The sequence below is a fragment of the Ovis aries genome, chromosome 5, assembly GCF_016772045.2.
Source record: "Ovis aries strain OAR_USU_Benz2616 breed Rambouillet chromosome 5, ARS-UI_Ramb_v3.0, whole genome shotgun sequence".
NCBI classification, from domain to species: Eukaryota; Metazoa; Chordata; class Mammalia; order Artiodactyla; family Bovidae; genus Ovis; species Ovis aries.
In genome coordinates, this window is record NC_056058.1 from 47133790 (window position 1) to 47158986 (window position 25197).

At 41.2% G+C, this 25197-nt stretch overlaps 1 protein-coding gene across 50 annotated transcripts in view; it reads right to left on the bottom strand.

Moving 5' to 3' along the window:
- FAM13B (family with sequence similarity 13 member B) overlaps positions 1 to 23718 on the bottom strand; it is a 99502-nt gene extending 75784 nt beyond the window's left edge. For 20 of the 50 annotated variants that reach the window (XM_060415807.1, XM_060415798.1, XM_060415805.1 and 17 more), the window contains exon 1: positions 23562 to 23718. The gene's annotated coding sequence lies outside the window, so the exon portion shown is untranslated. Of the gene's footprint in view, positions 1 to 3137; positions 3430 to 9699; positions 9797 to 23561 lie in introns of those variants that run through there. The other 30 variants (XM_060415806.1, XM_027970275.3, XM_060415804.1 and 27 more) reach the window with 2 other exon arrangements.
- Positions 23719 to 25197: the final 1479 nt, after the last annotated feature.

Sequence of the window (25197 nt, forward strand, 5' to 3'; positions counted from 1 at the left end):
ACCTTTTTCAGATGAAAAATCTCTTCCCTGTTTATCCATCTGTAAACAGAAATTCTGCCCCCCTCCTTTTTTTGGCCATGCCTTGTGGCATGTAGGATGTTAGTTTCCCAACCAGGAATGGAACCAATGCTTCCTGCAGTGGAAGCACAGAGTCCTAATCACTGGACCACCAGGGTATTCCCCAATTTCAATTTTTTTTAATTTCAGTACTTCATTCATTTTTAAGAACCACTGAAGTTTTCAGATAAAAGATTTGAATCACTTACAAAATGACTTTTTGAAAGTAACTCAACAACAAAGAAACGAATTCAATTTAAGAAACTGAGCAAAGGGCTTAAACATATTTCTCCAAAGATACACAGAAGAAAAAATGTTCAGCATCAGTCTTAGGGACATGCAAATCAAAACCACAATGAGATACCTGTTCACCCCCATTAGGATGGCTATTACCAAGTAAACCAACAAAGGGAAGTAACAACTGCTGAAGAGATGGAGAGAAATTGGAACCCTTGTGCATTGCTAAATGAGAATGTAAAATGGTGCAAGCAGTCCTGGAAAACAGTTCAGACTTTCCTCAAAAAGTTAAACATAGAATTATCAGCAACTTCACTCCTCGGTATATACCTAAATGAATCAAATGCAAGAACTTAAACAGATACTTGTACACCAATGTTCACAGCAGCATTACTCACTAAAGCCAAAAAGTAGCAACAATCCAAATACTCATCAAGAGATGAATGGATAAACGAAATGCTGTATATACACACGATGGAATATATTATCCAATCTGAAAAGGGAAGGAAATTCTGATACACACGACAATATGAATGAACCTTGAAAAACATACTAAACGAAATATGCCAAACACAAAAATAGGACAAATGCTATTTGATTGCACCTATATAAGGTACCAAGGACAGGCAAATTATAGAAACAGAAAGAAGAACAGCAGTTACCAGGGGCTAGAAGGAAGCAGGAATGGGGAATTACTGCCTACACAGTTTGTTTGGAATGGTGAAAAAGCACTAGAAATGGAAACTAACAATGGTTGCACAAGGGCTTCCCCAGTGGCTCAGCCTACAATGTAAAGAATCAGCCTTCAATGCGGAAGACGCAGGTTCAATCCCTGGGTTTAAAAGATCCCCTGGAGGAGGAAACCCACTCCAGGATTCCTGTCAGGAAAATCCCATGAACAAAGGAGCCTGTAGGGCTACAGGCCATGGGGTCACAAACAACTGGACACAACTGAGCACCCATGAAGGCAATGGTTGTACAACACTGAGAATGTACTTAATGCCACTGAATTGTACACTTAAAAAGGGTTAAAATGGTAAATTTTACATCATACACATTTATCACAATTTGTTTCAAAATATAGCTACAATTTATATTATGTTCTCCAATATTAAAGTCAGGGTACAACAAAGAGGGAGGGGCTTTGGCAACCCACTCCAGTATTCCTGCCTAGGAAATCCCAAGGACAGAAGAGCCTGGTGGGCTACAGTCCATAGGGTCAAAAAAGAGTCAGACATGACTTAGCAACTCAACAAGGGAAGCCATGCACAGACTGAGGTTATTCATAGATGATAATAAAAATAGCTGTTTTATTGGTGGGGGGAAACTGACATGGCACAATACATTCATTTTAGTCATTATCTCTGTCCTAAAACAAACAGCATTCTAATAAAAACAATAAAGAGTAAGGAAAACTGTGTTCAGGAGGAAAGAGACATATAGCAAAATTGTACTTTATGATCATTTTTTTGTGAACCTAAAACTTCTCTAAAAATAGCCTACTAATTTTTTAAATAAATAAAATTTTAAAGACATAGAAAATACGAGAATTCTATACTCATATTAATACCAAAAAATAAAACAGTATACATGTAGTTTAAAACACATATACAACGTAACATTTACTTCACCTAAGGAAGAATTTTAAGACACTGATAAACCTTTCTACATCTTTCCCAGGATTTAAGAAGTGTCCCAGATCCCTAACCGGTAACACAATTAAATTGTTGAAAATAGGGCCCAAATTTTAAAAGGAGCAGAGATTAAAAAAGTAAGAAGCTACCGACAGATATACAAATGAGAAGCAGTTCATTAATTCCATTCAACAAGTACCGGCATAAAAGCACAGTACCTGAGAGACACCCAGGCCATCAAGTATTGCATGCAAGGTTACAAAAACGAAAGCTGAAGACACAGCCCCACATTAACCCAGAAAGTCAGTAATTCAACACCACCCTTTAATGTCCACCTTTTAAGGTAAGTGCACCCCAGTTATTTAACCTTCATAATCTGCATTACTGAGGTCCCAATTGCCATTTTTAGATTATCATCAACTTGAAAATAAGGTAAGTGCCCAATCTTAGGTACTTTTTTCATTGATTAGGCGGCATAATGGGGAGCCGAATGAAATGTCAGTTTGGTTTTAAATCGACTTTTAATTGAAGTATACCAACTTCCCACTGGGCAAGTGTGTCAACTGATTGAATTTCCCATTACCTTATCTAGGAAACCAGGCGCCCTGAGACAGTGCTATACCCTAGCCTGGTCTATGCAGAGTGCATTCTAGACAAGTCCCCAGTGCACCAACAGCCCAATTTTGGCTATATTCTCTGAACGATTTAAGGAAGTAAGCAACCACTCATCTCACGTGATCTTAAAAAGGGGCGCAGTAGAGCCCGGATTAAACCACACTTTTTTTTTTTTTTTTTTGCATCAACTTCACTGCCCAGCACGAAGGAAAAGGGCAGGGAGGCGGTGTAGGTCCGGTGTGCAGGGGAGGCTAGCAAACAAGCGCAGGCAGCTGTGCCTTCCACTTAGGGGGAGCTAGGAGGTGAGAACGCACACCCGCTCACGCGCACTGCAGCGGCTGAAAATATCGAAGACTGCCACACCCCCTGGAAGCCAGGGGCACAGCTTCACCGTATTTTGCTTGAGGAGAAAGGGGACCCTCTCTACCGAATGACGCACCTTTAGGGCTCTGCCCGGTCTCCCACGCACCAAGAGGGGCAAAGCCCTAGAAGCCAGCGCGAGTGGGACACGGCGCCGGGGGGCGGCAGAGGGGTGAGGGCCGCGGCTATGTGACCGGCGCATGCGCAGATAGGGGTACCCGCCCGTTCACCTACCCTTGGAACCGCGACGCCCCGTTCCCCGGCCGCTGCCGCTTCTCCAGGACCCGCGGCGACTGCAAGAGGGCGAGAACTGAGGCCCCAAGTGACTCCGCGACCGGCGAGCCTCTTCCTGTGGCGGCCACTGGCGGGAGGCTGAGGCGACGACTGTGGCTCGGGGCCAGCCCGGTAGGCGACCCCCGGATGCCCCCGGCCGTGGCGGCGGCGGAGACGCGGAAGACGGGGCGGGAGCAGCCACGGAGGCAGCGACTGAGGCGCAGAGCCTCCCTAACAGCGAGCGGAGGAGAGCGGAGGGCGGAGGGCGCAGGGCGGGCTGGGGCCGGGCCGGACGTGACGTGCGTGGGAGGGGGCGGGGCGGGCGCGCGGGCGGGGGCGGGGCGAGTGCGCAGTGAGAGCTGGGGACCCCTCACAGACGCTGAGAGCAGATGTGAAGTCTGTGCACTTGAGAGTCCGGGTTGGGGGTGAAGGAGGGTCCGTCACTCCAAATTTGGGCCCCCGAGTTAGAGTTGAGAAGCAGGGCGCGGACCCGAGGGAGGTGTCTGGGGGTCCTCAGTCTGGAGAGGTTGGAAAAAAAGAGGAAAGTGGGGAGGGGACGTAGGAGTCATGAAGGGCAAATCCCGCAGCCCGAGGTCACTCCTGGTCTCTGCAGAGGGAACATGCCACTTTGCAGGAAACCAGAAAAACCCGGGTACCCTTATCTAGGTGAGGAGCGCGGAGGCTTGAACAGAAAACCTCCGGGCAGATTGAAGCGGTGACTCACGTTCTCTTTCTCAGCGATGGAGATTAAACTGGGGACTGTCCGCTCGCACCCTTTCTCTTCACCTAAGGACACGACCTAGAGTCCAGAGATAATATAGATGCCTTTGGTGCCGAAAGCATCCGGGAATATGAAAGTCGAGAGACCATATGCTTACATAGAGTTTCCCATACTGCCCCAGAATTTGAGAGGCAAAGCTGAAAGGCAGAAAGAATGAGGAGCTCTCTGAGCCTAGGGAATCTGGACTTGCTTGCAAAGCCAGACCGACCGTGAAGTTCCTTCCTTCACACCGCCTTCATAAAGGTATGAATATTCAGCCAGTCTCTCTCTCTTTTTGTTTTTGTTTTTGTTTTGCTTTAGTCTGTTAAGGGCTTTGTGTAAAACGCAGTTTTCTGCCTTTAGATTCCTTGATAGCAGGTAGGTAGATCCACGCCCGCACAAAGAACTCTGGGTGTCAGTAAAAATGTTAAGTCGCTAAGTCGTGTCCAACTCTGTGACCCCATGCACTGTAGCCCACCAGGCTCCTCTGTCCATGGGATTTCCCAGGCAAGAATACTGGAGTGGGTTGCCATTTCTTTCTCCAGGGGATCTTCCTGATCCAGGGATCAAACCTGCATCTCCTGCATTGGTAGGTTGATTCTTTACCACTGAGCCATCTGGGAGGCCCCTGTGAAAATATAAACCACTACAATTCAGTTTTACCCTACCTGCCTGGGCTGGAAGTCAGAAACCCAGAAAATGTAAGAGAAGAAACCTCTTAGAACTTGGAACAAGATTGACCAAGAAAAAAAAAGAATGAAGGAAAAGAAAAGACACTCTATGAGATGATCTGTAAATGTGTTACGAAGAACAGGGTGGCCCCCAAATGTCATTAGAGTAAAATAAACCATCTGTCACCTAAGTGTCACATGCCCAGTTGATGCTGTCATAAGAGAGGGGTGGGGTCCATAAAGAGTCTAGAACCTGCAGAATCTGGATAAGAATGTATTGTGGGCTCTCTGTCTAGGAGAGAGGCTATGATTCTAATGACCAGGACCAATAACCCATCCATTAACAGAACAGTTTAAAAAAACTTAGGTCAGATTCAGTCTCTCATTCAACAAATACTGAATGCTTATTATATTCTAGTCTCTTAGAATACATCAGAAAATAAGAGCCCTGTCATTGAGTTTATATCCTAATAAACAAGTTAAAGCTAGCCTTTAAGAACACACAAAGACCCATGCTCTGATTCCACACTCATCAGGTAATCTTCCCATCACTCAGGAAATCTCAACTAAATCAACAAAGCCAGTAAGAAGCAATTGTCCAAAGCACATGACTGATACTAGTGATACTAGCAATACAGTTTTTCTCAGTATATTCACATTATGGTTCATAAATCAACTTCCATCCATTGGGTTGAATTACAAAGTTGTCTTATCCAAATTAAATTCTCAGAACCTAATTAAGCCTGAGTAAAGTTAAATGTAAGTGTCTGAATCTGCCAAACTGAGGACCAGGCAGATTCTGGTTTCAAAGCAGCCCAATCAAGATGCAGCCTATATGTATTCAGTCTTTCATCTTTCTTTAAATATCTTAAATGGAAGCTTTACCTGTGATTCCATGCTTGAAGAACAGGGGCAACATGATTGCTTCTAAAGCTTAATCATAAGTGAGTAAAAAATTCATAGGAGAGGAAATCATTAGAGTAAAAACCCTCCTGAACCTGCTCTGCCTATGCAACACAGGCTCTTGTTGACATAACTGACATTAATAGTTACATTGCTCTGAGTATGAAACCCAAGACTGCAAGCTCCCAGATGACAGAGAGTCCCTTGCATTCATGTGCCCTACTCCCAAAGTATGGGCTCTCAACAAATGAACTGATTCAAAGACCATTTTTCCCATAAAACTCAAGAGCATGTCCTTGGAAGATATCTTTTCCAGATCCTACTTTACAATAAGTAATCAATATGTTCAACATACAGAGTTTAGGGGTATAACTTTAAAAAACAGAACAAAAAAAAACTTTATTTTTTAAATTTCATCATCCCTTTAAACCTGTGCAGTGGAGTCGATCTGTCATAGACCTGACTCAGGTTCCATGAGTTCTGTGGTTCCTATTAGGAATAGAAAGTCCCATGGTCATTGAGTCACAAAAGAGTGAATCTTTTCCGTCTTAGGACAGCTGGCTCACTGCTTGCCCTGCAGAGGCATTATACCTGGTCTTTCTTGTTCTCTCACAGCTTACCAACCAAGAAAGGGAAGAAGAGAGAGGAAAAGATCGGGGAGCAGGAAAATCTGTGACTTGTACTTCCATGTGGTGGTTTCACACTCTGGGCCTGGCAGGTGATTAAAGCTGCCTTTTTTTCTAATGGATGCTTGACAGTTTTCAGAAACCACTACCATCTCCATTCTTTGGTGGTTATCATACCAACCTTGATCTGAACACAAGTGTTTTATTCTGGCAGTTCTTTACTCTCTCTTTCCATCCCTAAGAATCTGGTAAAAGTGAATGTTAGTCACTCAGTCGTGTCTGACTCTTTGGACCCCATGCACTGTAGTCCACCAGACTCCTCTGTCCATGGAATTCTCCAGGCAAGAATACTGGAGTGGGTAGCCATTCTCCTCTCCAAGGGATCTTCCTGACCCAGCAAGCGAACCTGGATCTCCACATTGCAGGCAGATTCTTTACCATCTGAGCCACCGTGGAAACCCACCTCCAACTTCTTGTCTCTTGAAACTTTTTCTCAGTTAGGACCCTGTCAGATAGGATCTAAGGTAGCTCTTATACTGGCCCATTTGTAAGTGGCTCTGGGACAAGGTTATACACTTTTTGTATATTTATTTTGACAGTTTTCCAGTAGGTGGCAGTAAAGTGTTAGTCCAAACTAAATTAGTGGGAGTATTTTCCATTCAAATAGAAGTGTCTGGAGGAGGGGGAGCTTTTTTTCTGACGGTTTAGGCTAGTCCAACTTTGTATGGTCCACACCTGGTCCACATGAAGCTCTCATGCACTTCTTGCCCAAACAAACTTGGAAATAGAGGCTAATTCCAGAGCAGTTTCAGCGTTCCTCTTTGCTGCCAGAACAGCTGCCAGCCCAGCTGTCAGCCCAGCCTGTCTCTTGTCCTCTATTTTTCAGGCAGGAGACAACCACAAGTCTACCATGCTTCCTTTAACTGCTAGAGACACAGCTCAAGTACTTTGAGTAGTTCCACTGAAGCCCTCTCACTTAGCTTGAGGTAAAAGGCAGGCAGGCATCTATGCTAAGAATCATAGCATATCAGCAACAGTCTCCAAAACAATACTCAGTCATTCTCACCTGACCTTTTATAACTTGTGAGTTTTTAGATTCATCTCGTAATTTTGTCTGAATCCTCTCATTTCTAGGGATAGTCCATTTCAGTATTCACTTTAGAGTTTTTTTGGAGGGAGAGGAAGGAGGTTTCTTTTCCTGCAATACCTTGGTGCAAGCATGCTCAGTCATGCCTGATTCCTTGCCACCCCATGGACTGTAACCCACCAGGCTCCTCTGTCCATGGGATTTTCCTGGCAAGAATACTGGAATGGGTTGCCATTTCCTACTCCCAAAGGATCCCAACCCAGGGATCAAACCCATGTCTCCTGAGTCTCCTGCAATGGCAGGCAGATTCTTTACCACCAGCTCCAGTGCTTTGGTTAAAGCAGTAGTTCTCAACTGGGGATAATTTTTATGGCCATGTCTGAAGATGTTTTTGGTTGTCAAAACTCAGAAGGTACTCGGACTTACTTGGTGGTAGAGTGGATAAGAATCCTCCTGCCAATGCAGGGGACACGGATTCGGTCCTGGGCCTGGGAAGATTCCACATGTTGTGAAGCAACTAAGTCCTTGCACCACAACTACTGAGCCCATGCTGTAGAGCTCATGCTCCCCAACAAGAAAAGCCACCAGAGAGAGAAGCCCATGCACCACAATAAAGAGTAGTAGCCCCCGCTCACTGCAGCCAGAGAAAGCGTGGGAGCAGCAACGAAGACCCAGCACAACCCAAAATAAATTAATAAATTATTGGGGGAAAAAAACACCTGGGAAGTACTTTTGGCATCCAGTGGATGGGGGTCAAGGATGCTGCTGAACGTCCTAACCATACACAGGACAGCCTTCTCCACAACAAAGAATCATCTGACTGATAACATAACTTCAGATTTAATATCTTGTAACAAATAGAATGTCTACATTTGCCAGTCACTAAGAGACTACTTTAAGATTATATCACTTTTTCTTCATTTCTCCTACAAATGCTTTACTGGTAGGTGTAGAGGTCACAATTTAATATATAACTAGTGTTAGAAACAGCATTTCAGATAGCTGTTTGACCAAGATAAGAAGTGACTGGTGTATTTCTAAGATTTCTCCTGAAGGTGAGGCCTGCCAGGAAAATTATTACTTGAGTTTTGTTTTGTTTTTTCCTTAATTATTTCTTTGCAAGATGACTTTTATAGCCCAAGGAAACAACCATTTTACCCAGCTGGTCTGATCAGAGCCGTTATGCTTCTCCGAAGTCAAGTCATGGATCACATCCCTATAAAAAATATATTTCCTGCAACCCCAGACCTTGTCCTAGATACTCAGGAAGACTTCAGCATGTGTGCCTCCCCCAGGGTCACCAGTGTCGCTGAGATGAGACTTGAAGTCAGGGAGTAGCTCTCTGTAGTCACTTTATAACAGATACCCTTATTGTTCAAAGCGAACGCAAATGGTCTCCTTTCCTGCCCACCATTCCAACCCTACCTGGATTAGTTTGATTAAATTCGGCCCTTTTAGATGTAGCAGGATGTTGAGTCCATCTTTTGTGCTATCAATAAGGAAAAGTTCATCGTTCAGGTGCCCTCCTCACCCTTACTGATCTCATCTTTGACCAAAGCTATTTGAGTACTACTAGCATATCAATTAACTTTTGTTCAGTCAAGGCTGCTATCATCTTTTTTAGTACAATGGTCTTAAGAAACTGAGCCACACTAACCAGCAAGACCCAGAGAGACATGTCTAATCATCTTCTCCCCTGCCAATGAAGTTATTTAGAAATGGACACAACAAACATTGAATACTTGCGAATGTTGGCCTTGGAATAACACCATTGAACTTGTAATAAGAAAACCTACATTTGAGTTCTAGCCCTGTCCTTACTAGTCATGTGACTCTGGTCAAGGTACTTAAACTAAATGTACGTTAGAGCCCCATTGGTAGAACAGGAAGAAGAATACTGAGATAAATTGGCATACATAAAAGTGTATACTACAGTTTTTTGACTCCTCTCTCCTATACTGTTTTCAGAGACCTAAAGAAGTGTCTGGAAATGTTTTGCCACCATATCTAGGTTTTTATTGCCAGGTATGAGGCCCTGTGTGCAAATTTTCCTTAGCAGAATTCGCTAAATACTTGTCTTTCATTTTTAAATGAAAACCACCAAGCACCACCCAAAACTCCCAAACTCTTGATACTGTTTTTACGTCTTTTGTACCTTGAGAATTACAATAAATACAAGCACACCTCCTCCCTAACTAAAAGCATATTTACAGTGCCCAGTAATAGAATTAGACATACATGTAGATAAGAATGAAAAGATACTTGCAGTTTTGTGTGTGGGAACAACTTCTGCACAGGGAGATGAGGTTGTAACTACCTGACTCCCGCAGAGCAGTAAAATGCCATCAAATTCAATCAAACTTGGCCAATTCATTCTTTTGTTCTTAAAGTATTCATCTCTACTGGGAAAAAAATGGCTAAACCTCTCCCCTCCCCCCCCAAGAAAATTTAAGTCTTCTGATAAAGAAACACTCACCATTAGAGAGTGGTATTGCTGGGTCGTCTAAAGAATACAGTGGAAGTCTGTGCCACTTTCCCCAGGACCACTGTGCCAGTGTGCAAGTATGCTTGTTCTTCATAAACAAAAAAAAAATGTTACTAGCTGAAAAAAGAAGAAACTGTTCCAGGGTGTACGAATCCCACGCCAAATCCAAAATAATGGCAAATACTGTTCTGATCTTAGCAACCCAGAATAACCTTTGTGCATTTATTTATTCACCACGTATTTCCTGAGCAACTACTAAGGACCAGGCACTGTGTTGCGGGATATAACCATGATCTCTGCCCTGAAAAAGCTTCCTTTTACATGTACCTGAAATAGAATGTTTTCAGAATAGAACCAAAGTTAACATGATGTTGACTTGAACTTCTGTATTCACTCACACAGCCACTGATGCCATCCAGTTTGAGGAGCTAGAACAATTGACAGTAACTCTCATCTTTGCCAAGTCCACATATTTGGCCTGACATCTCAGAGTTCAGTATATGACAGTAGTATAAGTCACTGAAATCAGCATCTATAAGACTACATTGTTTTGGCTTCTTGATTAAATTCCTATAGTCAACTAGATTTTCTTTCCATAATTGGAAATTTTATTGTTTAAAAAGGAAAAAATAAACAATATTCCTTTGTCCTCTTCCCTCTCCCTACACCCACATAAAGGAAGGAAAAAAGACTGGGGCCTTTCCAATACCAGGGGCCTTCTGCTGCCCCTTTAGCCAGAAATTCAAGTAGGAAGGTCTTCCCATACTGCATACTCTACCTCTTCCTTAGAGGCCTTACATTTTTGAGCCTTCACACCATCTGACCAGCCTGGCTCCTCAAACTCCTTTCATGAGTACACCTTCTGTGGCAAACTGACAGCCCAAATACTTGTACATTGCAATCAAACTACAACCACATTTTTGTAGTTTACACCTGACTCCTCTTTTCCATTAAAGACAAGGGAATAACGATTTGCCTTATACCCTTATTTTAGCCTTTCCTAGGGAGAGAGGAACTAAACTGTGTAAGCAGGGGAGAAGTGTTATAGTTGTTATACGTATATCTTATTATCCATATTGGAGTGTAGCACTGTCTGTATCCTAAATGTGTCTTACCAAAAACAACTGTTGTAAAAATATTTGTTGAAAAGGGAATGGTCCTTGGTTTAACCAAATTTGTTATTTTTATTATTTGTTTCTTCTTACTTGGTTTATATATGTTGTTTTCCTCCAGTTGGGAAACTCTGATACTTCTTACTCATTGATACACTTAACTGTATTAATTGAGCACCTGGTGTGTGTCAAGTGCTAAGTGCTGGAGATACAGCAGTATACACATTGGACATGACTGAGTCTTGCCTTGTGGTAAGCCCTGTGTAATTCTGCCCACTGCATGGCAGATTCCCATGTACTGTTTAATAAGCCTCAGTTCAGTTTAAGTGTCCTAAGTGTCACTTTACTTAGGCAACCTCTGTGACCTCATCTAGGCCGAGTAAAAGATCCCCATTATCCAGGCCCCATCATCTCACCCTTATATCACATTGGCAACCTCCCCTAAACTAACACCTCCACAAAACTGAAGAGCTATGTCCTTGATGGGAGGTTAAGGGAGAAAAACCTGACCTAGTGCGAGAGACCTGGGTTTGATCCCTGGGTTGAAAAGATCTCCTGGAGAAGGGAAAGGCTACCCACTTCAGTATTCTGGCATGGAGAATTCCATACTGTATAATCTGTGGGGTCACAAAGAGTCGGACACAATTGAGCAACTTTCACTTTCACAGAGGGAAAGGGAAAGGACACCTGACTGTCTCCACTTTAACTGTGGATGGAATAGGAAAAAAGAAAACTCTCCTCTGGATATTCCTGAACAAGTTTGCAAGCATACTGTTGCAGGAGGTGGGGGTGAGAATTTCAAACTACCTGTGTGACCCAGAAAATCACCTCCCGTTGAGGACATAGCTGTTCAGTTTTGTGGTGGTGTTAGTTTAGGGGAGGTTGCCATCGTGATATAAGGGCAAGATGACGGGGGGCCCGGAAAATGGGGATGTGTTACTCAGCCTAGACGAGGTCAAAGAGGCTGCGAAATCCATGAAATTCTCCAGGCCAGAATACTGGAGTGGATAACCATTCTCTTCTCCAAGGGGTCTTCTCGACCCAGAGACTGAACCTGGGTCTCCTGCATTGCAGGCAGATTCTTTACTGTCTAAGCCACCAGGGAAGCCTCCATGTTATTCATAACAACTCCCTTTTCATTATCTCTGAGTTTATGCTAATTTATAGCCTCAGGATGGGGCTGATGCCAGAAAGACCAAATGATTACAGTGTTGGAACTTTCAACCCTACAGCTGACCTCCTGTGAGGGAGGGGAGCTGGAAATTAAGCTCTATAAAAACTCTTGAACAAGATTTGATGAAGTTCTGGGCTGGTGGATGCATTAATGAGCTGGGATAGTGGTATACCACCAACTCCCCAGGAACAAAATCTCTTAAGTTCAAGAGCCTTCTGGATCTCACCCTATGTACCTCATTTGGCTGTTCATTTGCATCCTTTAAAATATCCTTGATAAGAAACCAGTAATAGAAAATAAACTGTTTTCCTGGTTTACGTGAGCCATTGCAGAAAATTATTAAACTTGAGAAGCGGATCATTGGAACCGTTTAGTTGTAGCCAATTCAGACAAAAGTGTGGGTAACTTGAGGAGCCACTACTTGTGACCAGAGGGAGTCACTACTTGTGATCTGAAGGGAGGTGAGCAATCTTGTGGGACTGAGCCTTTAACCTATGAAGTTGTGTTAACTCCAGGTAGTGTTAATAGGATACCCAGTTGATGTCTGCTGAGAACTGAAGAATTATTTTGTGCAGAAAACCCACATGTTTAGTGTCAAAAGTGTTAAGAGTAGAGAAAGTTTTTCCTTTATTAATATTTTTAAAGGAATTAAATGAAATAGACATAATGAGGCAATAAGAAACTATCAAACTTGATCAGGCAGATTTGAAAAAGAGCCAAATGAACCTACAGAAATTTTTTTTTTAATGGCAATTGAATCAGAAACTCAAAGGACAACTTGACTATCAGATTTAACAGCTGAAGGAAGAATCCGTTTTCTGAAAGATCACAGGCTCCAAAGGATACGTCTGAAGAATTTCAAGACATAACACAGAGAAGCGAAGAAATGGAAAATATAAGAAGTTGAGATGCGTGAAGGATAGGGTAAGATTAAGCAGATGTCTAATTAAAATTCAAAAAGGAGATAATAGAATGGAGGAAGGCAGTATTCAAAGAAATAAATGGCTGAACATTTTCCAGAATTGATGCTGCTGCTGCTGCTGCTACTAAATCACATCAGTCATGTCCGACTCTGTGCAACCCCATAGACGGCAGCCCACCAGGCTCCTGTCCCTGGGATTCTCCAGGCAAGAATACTAGAGTGGGTTGCCATTTCCTTCTCTAGTGCATGAAAGTGAAAAGTGAAAGTGAAGTTGCTCAGTCGTGTCTGACTCTTCGTGACCCCATGGACTGTAGCCTACCAGGCTCCTCCGTCCATGGGATTTTCCAGGCAAGAGTACTGGAGTGGGTTGCCATTGCCTTCTCTGGAATTGATGATAAATATTCTAAATTCTGAAAGATGAAAAATTTCAATGCCAAAAAATTTAAATGAAATCTGTACTAAGTCACCTTATAGTGAAAATTCCTGATATCAGAGAAAGAGGAGATCTTAAAATTAAGCAGAAGAAAAGATAAATTAATCTTCAGAGAAATTACATTTTGGCCAACAGCTGATTTTTCAATAGTAACAGCAGAAATCAGAAGACATTGGAGTGTATCTTCAAAAGATTAAGAGAAAATTGCCATCAACTCCAAATTCAGTGAAAACATTTCAAGGATGAGAGCAAAACAAAAATATTTTCAGATAAACAATGTAAGAACTGAAAAAATAATTTCAGATTTTAAAAAGAATTTACTACTAACAGATAGATGTTCATTAAAGGACATACCAAGGAAAGTAATCCCAGAAGGAAGCTAGCTCCAAAATGCAGGAAGAAATGGTGACCAAAGAAAATTGTAAAAATTCTGTAAATCCAAACACTGGCTGTACAAAATATTAATAATAGTGTAACATCTAAATTCAACTGTTATTGAATAATTGCACATATATTGGGAGGGGATGAAAGGAGTTACAGTATGTAAGGCTTTGTGTTGTCTAGAGGAGGCTAAATGTATTAAGTTCATAATTTATTGATTAAGTATGCATGTCAAAATTTCAATGTAACCAATAAGATAAATAAAACATATAAGTAAAATATATAGATAAAATAAATAAGATATATAACTTCCAGGTGATTAGAGGGGATAAAATGAAATGGAGGGAAGTTAATCCAAAAAAAGGATAAGTTTTAAAAGCAGGAGAAATAGTAAAAAGAATTATAGAAACAAATCCAGATATTTGAGTATTTATAATTAATGTAAATATATTAAATTTTTAATTAAAAGGAAAAAATACATAAATATATATATTGGGTTAGTCAAAAAGCACATTTGATTTTTTCCATAAAATCTTACAGAAAACCAAATGAACTTTTTAGCCAACCCAATATATACACATACCTGTAATATGTACACATGCACACAGAAATATGTATAATATATATGAGCACCGAAGAATTGATGCTTCTGAACTATGGTGTTGGAGAAGACTCTTGAGAGTCCCTTGGACTGCAAGGAGATCCAACCAGTCCATCCTAAAGGAGATCAGTCCTGGATGTTCATTGGAAGGACTGATGCTGAAGCTGAAACTTCAATACTTTGGTCACCTGATGCGAAGAGCTGACTCATTGGAAAAGACCCTGATGCTGGGAAAGATTGAGGGCAGGAGGAGAAGGGAATGACAGAGAATGATATGGTTGGATGGCATCACCAACTCGATGGACATGGGTTTGGGTGGACTACAGGAGTTGGTGATGGACAGGGAGGCCCGCGTGCTGTGATTCATGGGGTCGCAAAGAGTCGGACATGAGTGAGCGACTGAACTGAACTGAACTAGTTTAATATACATGTACTCTAAACTTCATCAATGTCACTCATACCCAATAAAATATGTGCTCATAGGCATTAAAAGACATATAAAAATGTGCATATATGCATGTTTCATAATGGCAGAAAAATGGAAACTCAAGTACCTGTCAGTGATAGAATAATGAATGATGGATTCTGGTGTATTTATACCACATGATACGATACAACAATGAAAACAAACTACAGCTACAAGCAACAACACGACGAATTCCAGAAAAATAAATGAAAAAAGCCAGATACAAACATATAGTATATGATATCATTTAAATAAATTCCAAAAGCAGGGAAAACTAAACTGTGGTTTTAAAATTTAGAATTTTGTTTAAGGAGTGAAACTTTTGGAGGAAGAAAAGAGTCAATGATGGGGAGAGGAGTCATAAGGAAATATTCTATGTCTTAATTTAGGAGGCAATTATATGAGTATATTTGCTTCAGTTCAGTTCAGTTCAGTCGCCCAGTCATGTCCAACTCTTTGCGACCCCATGAATCGCAGCACACCAGGCCTCCCTGTCCATCACCAACTCCTGGAGATCATTCAAACTCAACGTCCATCAAGTCGGTGATGCCATCAAGCCATCTCATCCTCCTTCATCCCCTTCTCCTCCTGCCCCCAATGCCTCCCTGCATCAGAGTCTCTTCCAATGAATCAACTCTTTGAATGAGGTGGCCAAAGTACTGGAGCTTCAGCTTTAGCATCATTGCTTCCAAAGAAATCCCAGGGCTGATCTCCTTTAGAATGGACTGGTTGGATCTCCTTGCAGTCCAAGGGATCCTCAGGAGTCTTCTCCAACACCACAGTTCAAAAGCATCAATTCTTCGGCGCTCAGCTTTCTTCACAGTCCAACTCTCACATCCATACATGACTACTGGAAAAACCATAACCTTGACTAGACGGACCTTTGTTGGCAAAGTAATGTTTCTGCTTTTCAATATGCTATCTAGGTTGGTCATAACTTTTCTTCCAAGGAGTAAGCGTCTTTTAATTTCATGGCTGCAATCACCATCTGCAGTAGTTTTGGAGCCCCCCAAAATAAAGTCTGACACTGTTTCCACTGTTTCCCCATCTATTTCCCATGAAGTGATGGGACTGGATGCCATGATCTTTGTTTTCTGAATGTTGAGCTTTAAGCCAACTTTTTCACTCTCCTCTTTCACTTTCATCAAGAGGCTTTTTAGTTCCTCTTCACTTTCTGCCATAAGGGTGGTGTCATCTGCATATCTGAGGTTATTGATATTTCTCCCAGCAGTCCTGATTCCAGCTTGTGCTTCTTCCAGCCCAGCGTTTCACATGATGTACTCTGCATATAAGTTAAATAAGCAGGGCGACAATATACAGCCTTGACGTACTCCTTTTCCTATTTGGAACCAGTTTGTTGTTAAAAGATGCTTACTCCTTGGAAGAGAAGTTATGACCAACCTAGATAGCATATTCAAAAGCAGAGACATTACCCTGCCAACAAAGGTCCGTCTAGTCAAGGCTATGGTCTTTCCAGTAGTCATGTATGGATGTGAGAGTTGGACTGTGAAGAAAACTGAGCGCCGAAAAACTGATGCTTTTGAACTGTGGTGTTGGAGAAGACTCCTGAGGATCCCTTGGACTGCAGGGAGATCCAACCAGTCCATTCTAAAGGAGATCAGCCCTGGGTGTTCTTTGGAAGGAACGATGCTAAAGCTGAAACTCCAGTACTTTGGCCACCTCATGAGAAGTGTTGACTCATTGGAAAAGACTCTGATGCAGGGAGGGATTGGGGGCAGAAGAAGGGGACGATGGAGGATGAGATGGCTGGATGGCATCACTGACTGGATGGACGTAAGTCTGAGTGAACTCTGGGAGTTGGTGATGGACAGGGAGGCCTGGCGTGCTGCTATTCATGGGGTCGCAAGGAGTCGGACATGACTGAGCGACTGAACTGAACTGTTGTTCCATGTCCAGTTCTAACTGTTGCTTCCTGACCTGCACACAGATTTCTCAAGAGGCAGGTCAGGTGGTCTGGTATGCCCATCTCTTTCAGAATTTTCCACAGTTTATTGTGATCCACACAGTCAAAGGCTTTGGCATAGTCAATAAAGCAGAAATAGATGTTTTTCTGGAACTCTCTTGCTTTTTCGATGATCCAACGGACATTGGCAATTTGATCTCTGGTTCCTCTGCCTTTTCTAAAACCAGCTTGAACATCTGGAAGTTCACGGTTCTTGTATTGCTGAACCCAGGCTTGGAGAATTTTGAGCATTACTTTGTTAGCATGTGAGATGAGTACAATTGTGTGGTAGTTTGAGCATTCTTTGGCATTGCCTTTCTTTGGGATTGGAATGAAAACTGACCTTTTCCAGTCCTGTGGCCACTGCTGAGTTTTCCAAGTTTGCTGGCATATTGAGTGCAGCACTTTCACAGCATCATCTTTCAGGATTTGAAATACTTCAACTGGAATTCCATCACCTCCACTAGCTTTGTTCGTAGTGATGCTTTCTAAGGCCCACTTGACTTCACATTCCAGGATGTCTGGCTCCAGGTGAGTGATCATACCATCGTGATTATCTTGGTCATGAAGATCTTTTTTGTACAGTTTATTCAGCTGTCATGATTTTAATGCTTTTCTGTAGGTAGTTTATACTTCAAAATTTTTTAAATAAAAATTAGCTCCCTGCATTTTTAAAAATTAAAGCTAGAGGTAACTTTTTCCAAAAAGGGAAAAACAATCATCTTGTTTAAGGATACATACTAAGATGGAAAAAGCTTTTTTAAAAAAGAAGACCAGGACTTCCCTGGTGGTCCACTAGTTAAGAACTGCCTGCCAATACAGGGGACATGGGTTCAATCCCTGGTCCATGAAGATTCCACATGCTGCAGGGCAACTAAGCCCATGTGCCATAACTACTGAGCCCAAGGGCACAAACAATGAAGCCCAAGCACCCTAGTGCCCAGGCCCCACAACAAAAGAAACCACCTCGATGAGAAGCCGGCATACCACAGCTAGAGCATATCCCCCACTCGCCACAAATGCACAGCACCGAAGACCCAGCACAGCAAAAAAAAAAAGGCCAAAAAGTGATTAATGTAGAAGTCATGATAGTGGCTCCTTTGGAAGGGAGGAGCAAGAATGAGTTGTCTGGGTTGTAAACAATGTTTTATTTCTCGATTTGAGTGGTAGTTACATGGGTGTTTGTAATAAATTATTATTAAGCTGTATATATCTTTGGGGCATTTTTTGTATGAATATTTCACAATAAAAACATTTAAAAACAATATTCAAAACAGATAATTATATAAGAATGTCTTCACAATTCTTTAAAGACAAATTATCTCACCATAGAGAAAGGAGTAAAAAATTCAACTACATTATATTTGACCCCATGGAAAGAGTGAAAACACAAGCCAAAGAACTGGAAAAGTTAATTACAAAGCATTCAACCCAAAAAGGAGTATTATTCCTGTTATATAAAGAACTCCTAGAAATCAAATAAATTTTAAATACAGACAATCCAATATAAAATTACACCGGAAGAAACCTTTTTTATAGGTTCTGCATATATGAGGAAATCTAAATGGCCAATAAATATGAGTAATAGTTAATGATATGAATAACCAGGGGAAAGCAAATTGAAATGAAATACAATTAGCCACAACAATAAACCCACCAGAATGGCTGAAATTAGTAAGTTTGATAATACCAAGTGTTGGCAAGGACGTGGAGCAACAGAATCTGTCATTCACTGATAGCAGGAAAACAATTTAACATTATCCACTAAAGCTGAAGACCAAAAAACTCTGGCTTAGCATTTCTACTCCTAAATGCATACCCTAGATAACTATGTGCACATAGGTACCAGAATATATATGCAAAAAATGTTCACAGCTCTAATGATTGTGATAGCCCCAAAATGGAAACAACAGAAAATATCAGCCACAGAAGAATGGACCATCCAATGAAATACACACAGCAATGAAAAATGAATGAATCAGACTTAAACCTACAGATAACAACATGGCTGAACTCTATAACATACAAGGTAAAGAAACCAGAAAAGAAACACACAGCATGACTCTTTTATACAGTTTAAAATGAGACAAAACTCAACTACTGTATGTCGTTTGGAGGTACATACTTTTGTGGTAAAACTACAAAGAAAAGGCAATCAACTTATTACCATAAAAGTGGATAGCGGTTTATCTCTAAGAGGAGAGAAGGTGGTAAGGGATAAACAAGAATTACAAGGGGAACTTTGGGGAACAGGTGTTGTCTATGCCTTATTTCTTGAACTGGGTGCTGGCTACACGTGTTTGCTTTAGAATTCTTTTCACACTGTACATTTATGGTTTCTGCTCTTTTTAAAATTTATTTACATGTATTCATTTTGCAACTTAAAAAGTTGGAAACAACAGGGAGCTTAACTGGTAGTATCTGAATTACCTTACTTGCTTTTCAAATTCAGACTTGGTATTGATAAATGCCCAGAGTTTAACATCCAGAGAGTATATTTAATGACATTTTGTGTCCAAACACTGTCTGTATATCACAATAAGAGTATTTATTCTTTTGACTTGTTCAGAAAACAACTCAGACAAATATGGAACAAGCTATTTGTAAAAAAGAAACAAAAGAATAATAGTCTTTTAGATGGTGGGCAGAACAAGCATGTGACAAAGGAGCACACAAAGATGGTTGTAGGAAGCAGAAGAACAATGCCTCAAAGGCATTCACACTTTACTCCCTGGAACCTGTGAATATGTTAGGTTACATGGCAAAGGAGAGAAAAGGTATCAAATCAACAGACTCAGAAGTGTGGAGATTATCCTGGATTATCTGGGTCTTTACATTTAAATGGAAGAGGAAGGCAGAAGAGACAGGTTGGAGTGATTAGATGTGGGACTGACAATTCAACATTAGCAGCTGGCTTTGAGGAGGAAGAGGACCTTGAGCCAAGGAATCTGGGCAGCTTCTAGGAGCTAAGCAAGGCAGGGAAAATAACTCTCCTCTGCTTCTGCTTGGTTAGTTGCTGAGTCGCATCCAACTTTTTGTGACCCCATGGACTACTGTCCACCAGGCTCCACTGTCCATGGGATTCTCCAGGCAAGAATATTGGATTGGGTTGCCATGCTCTCCTCAGGGGGATCTTCCTGACCCAGGGATCAAAACGGCATCTCCTGCTTGATAGGCAGATTCTATACCACTGAGCCACCAAAGCCCAGCTCTCCTCTAGAGACCCCTAGATTTTCCCCTAGAGTCATGATTTTAGCCCAGCATGACCCAAGTTATACTTCTGGACCCACAGAACTGTAAGATGTGTGTGTGTGAAGTCGCTCAGTCGTGTCTTGACTTCATGACCCGGTAGACTGTAGCCCACCAGGCTCCTCTGTCCATGGGATTCTCCAGGCAAGAATACTGGAGTGGGTTGCCATTTCCTTCTCCTGGGGATCTTTCTGACCCAGGGATCGAACCCAGCTCTCCCGCATTGCAGGCAGACGCTTTAACCTCTGAGCCACCAGGACCCACAGAACCGTAAGTCAGTGGTTGGTTATTTTTAATTTTAGATTTACACAAAATATTACAAAGACCGAACAGAGGGTTCTCAGCTCCCTTTATGCTACTAGTCAATGCCTTTTTTAAATACATATACTCTAGGACTTCCCTGGCTGTCCAGTGGGTGAGCCTGCACGCTTCCACTGCAGGGGGGCACAGACTGATCCCTGTTTGGGGAAGTTCCACATGCCATGGAACTGTAGAACAGATTTAGATTCACAGCGAAATTGAGTGGAAGGTACCGAAACATACCATATACCCCCTGCCTCCACATATAAATTGTGCATTTTTCTTGTTTTTTAATTTTTGCTATGCAGTACAGCATGCAGGATCCTGGTCCCCAGACCAGGGATCAAACCCATGCTTCCTGCATTGGGAGCAGGGAGTCTTAAATACTAGCGAATCTGGTCTGAAGTGTGTTGTTTGAAGCTACTATGCTTGTGACAATTTGTTAGAGCAATACTGAAAAATGAATACAATGGCAAATGGAATTTTCAGGGAAAAACGTAGAGAAGTGGATGACTTAGGGATGCATACACCTATGCGTGTCTGCTAAATCACTTCAGTCATGTCCCACTCTTTGAGACCCTATTGACCATAGCCCACCAGGCTCCTCTGTCCATGGAATTCTCCAGGCAAGAATCCTGGAGTGGGTTGCCATGCCCTCCTCCAGGGGATCTTCCCAACCCAGGGATGGAACCCTCATCTCTTCTGTCTGCTCCATTGGTAGGTGGGTTCTTTACCACCAGCACCACCTGGGAATTCCCACATACATCTGATAAAATGCTAAAGAAAAATAAGAGAATAACTGCTCCGAAATTCAGTATAACTGTTGCTTCTAGTAGAGGATATGGAGCACACAGGTGGAACATCCCCCAGAACAGGGCTGCAGGAGCCTGCAAGTGGTCTCTATGGGAACTAGAAAAAGGATCATTCTCTGTGGGCCCATAGCCTAGCAGCAGCAGAGCCTTTATACCCACCTTGGCAAAGACCTCTGTGCAGTGCTGTTTGTACCACAGTGCTGGCAGCCCCACCATGGACCCTCCCAACTTTTATAATATTCTACTTCTCAAGCTGCGTGAAGGTTTGTTGTTGTTCACTCAGTCGTGTCCAACTCTTTGCAACCCCATGAACCGCAGCACGCCAGGCTTCCCTGTCCTTCACTGTTTCCTGAAGTTGGCTCAAACTCATGTTCATTGAGTCGGTGATGCCATCCAACCATCTCATCCTCTGTTGCCCCCTTCCCCTCCTGTCCTCAATCTTTCCCAGCATCAGGGTCTGTTCTAGTGAGTTGGCTCAGTGGTTATAGTGCATGGACTTAGTTGCTCCATGTGGGTTCTTCCCGGATCAGGGATCTAACCCATGTCTCCTACATTGTAAGGTGGATTCTTTAACACTGAGCCACCAGGGAAACCCCTCCTATCCCTATTTTAAATAAGATGTTTCATCCATTTTCTCACCCAGGTATTGTACACAGTGGTAGGAACTAAATGTGCAACCACAGTGAAATTGGTGGGCTCCAGTAATCCAAGAAAGCTCCCTAAGACCTGAAGAAAAATTTCATCATTAAGGAACTGGCATGCCTGACATGCTGACCAGTGAGGAAGCAGAAAGACAGATGAACTTGGAAGGTTCTGTGCCAGCCCAGGGGTCTTGGACTCTGAGGGGATGAAGCTCTTCCAAAGAAGCCCAAGACCTTTCTTTGTTTTTTTTTTTTTTTAATCTTTTCTTTTTTTAATAGAGCACTTTGAGTAGGACACAAGTTTCCTGAAACATGTCTCCTCACTCCCATGCAGTCCTACTGTCTTCAGAAAGGGTCACGGATTCAGTGATTCAACAATTCAAACCCCAAACCATAAAGAGGAGGTTTTTAAACACAAGTTCTGCCCACCGTTCCAAATCTAAGAAGTGCTTGACTCTACCCAGCTCTAAAGTTGGATCTAAACAAGTACTCGAGGGGGAAATGTAATGAAAATATACTACTAAAGATAGCTTGCTCATGTGTTTTTAAATGGATGATAATAGGTACAAATTCATATTATATTTAGATTATCCTGGATAAATTTTTAAAGTGCTGTAATAGTTTAATTTTACATGTGATGCTTGTACTTTTCGCAGTTATTTAATCTTCTGACAGGTTGCTCTCAATTTCTGAGGTGGTCTGCTTTCTGTCTACACATTGTGTATCTCTAAATAAACTTGCTCTCTCTTTTGACAAAAAAATAAATAAATAAGCAAGTACTCGCCATGGGGCTGAGGGATGGTCTAATTCACACCACTGCCCTTTCTAAAGATTATTTTTTCAAATAAAAAATAATATATAGTCATTGGGAAAATTCAAAATATTTAGAAGAATAGAAAGTAAAATTTTTTCTTTGTTCCCTAATCTTACTTCCTTCCCTGAAGGTAAACCTTATGAAGTATATCCTCCCAGACCTATTTTTACACATTTATTAAATACACACATTCCTTTTTCTTTACATAAATAAGATCATACTATAATGTTCTATAATACATTTTATATATAAATATTTGCACATAATATTTCATAGAAATCTGTCCATATTAGTAAATTTAAGCTGTTCCAGTTTTCTCTATTAAAAATAATAGTGCAATAAAGATTTGTATACTCACATGTATACTTGTGTATAACAGATACCAAGAAACAAACTTGCTGAGATGAAGAGTAATGCATTTAGGTTTTGATAGATATTACCGAAAGTACCTCAGAAGAGGTTCTATGAACATATAGGAAAATGCTTATTTGTTTAAAATTTCACCAACAATGGATATTACATATATTCTTATTTTGTTCAATTTGATGAGCAAAAACAGTACTAGTGAGATTGAAGTACTATATGCTTCCTGCCCAGTTGTATTTCTTATTGAGTGAATTACCTATCCATTTCCATCTCCTATTTTTCTGCTTGCAGCTTCCTCATTTTGATCATAAGAGTACATACTGAGTATATATATATATAAGTGTATATGTATATATATACTTATATATATAAGTATATAAGAGTATATATTGAGTATGTATTGAGTACTTGGCTATGTACCAGCCACTGTACTAGGTACTTTCAAATAAATTTTTTTCTTGAACTAACCCATTTTACAGATGAAGAGTATGAAAAACATGAAGAGGAAATTCAAACACTGGTCTCTTTTACTCTAAAGGCTGCACATTCTGCACTCTATCCCTATACCAAAAAGCCTCATTTTACTGAAACATAGAAACCCCTAAGGGAAGCAACTTACCCAACACTCACAGTCTTGTAGCTTGGATGATCACCTCAGTTCAGATCACTGGTGGGCTGTTTTCTGGTCTTCCTGGAAAATTAAGTTGAAGACTGCCAAAAGGCTGTTCAAGCAAACATGTTAGACTCAGCAGCCTGTTATCTGTGTCCTTAAGGATAAAGAACCCACAGGACAAGGGCTGAAGATAAATAAAATAGAAACACTAAGAAACATGGAGACCTTGGCCCCATTCCATCCATATCACAGTCAAAGCAGAGAGCTGATTGCCCTACAAGTCAGCCCTGGTATAATTTTCAGTCACCTCCCATGCCAAAACATTTTTAAAACTCTGAAGCTGGATGAACTGTTAATCATAAGCATGAGTAGCAGGTAGTTTGAGGTTCTGTGCTTTATAAAATCAAGATGTTTATTTTTTAATCCTTTAATCAAATAACCTAGAATGAAAAGTATCCCTAAGACTTTTGCCCCTTTTTTTCTTAGATGTGATTAATATAATGAGAACTACTATAGGAAATATGATTTTCCGATATTACTGTTCATACTGATACTGACCATAATCTTCTAAAGAAAAGAAGGATGAGGTAAATTAAATCTAAGAAATTTCAACAATCCCTTCCTTCAAAAAACATTAATTAAATGTTTATCTAATGAATTGGTAACAGTTTGAAACTGACCACAGAGAGATACAGTAAACCATTCTGTCTCACTTTGTGTAACTAAAAGTTTGCAATATTAAAAAAATTTTAAAGAAAAAAAACCTGCGTCAGACGTTGGGCTGGGCACTGAATATTTAGCAGTGAATACAGCATAGCTCCTATTCTTCTGAGAGAGTAATCCATTCCATTACCATGGTAACTTTCATATGTGTTAGCTGCTTTATTCTGTAAACATACCATAATTGCAAATTGAACCTAGAAGTCTCCTACTTTTTATACTTCCTTTTCTTCCTGGTCTTTGTTCTCTGGGATAAATCTAATCTAGAGGGTCCAGTCTCTAACAAGATGGATAGTGGCTGGGGGCGGGAGGGGTGAGCAAGATAAGGAAAAGACCTTTATCCTGTGGATAAGGATGTGGGTGGAGTTAGTTTCAGGGTGTTTCAGAGAATATTATCAGAATCTTAAGTGCCGTCTCCACCCTTTTAAACACTTAGGGTAAACCTTTCACTCAAAAAAATCTTCCCTTGAATTCAGGTTGATACTCCTTTTTGAAGACTGTTAAGATGGGTCACAGAAAAAGAGCTACTTTCCCAGGATTAGATAACAAAATGGAGTAAAATTTCATTCTGTCTGACTCTAGAATCTTATTCCATGAAGCTCAAACACAAAGGGCAGAGGACTGATGCTTACATCAAAATTATGTTTCAAATCAGATTGATTACCCTCTCCACAGAGCTCCCCAAGTAATACATTTACCTTCAGAATGCTGTCATCCTCAGTTCTGAAAGTCCACAGGATGTGTTCTGATTCAATTCTCTTTTAAAAGTTTCTCCCCACTAATTTCTCCCCATGTGGTTTTAGGGCCCTATTCATGTGTATAGATGTCCTCCTCTTAACCAGTTAGCCCTGAAAAATTTCAGAGAGCTTAGCCATACTTGATACATGCACCTTAGTCGCTCAGTCATATCCGACTCTTTCTG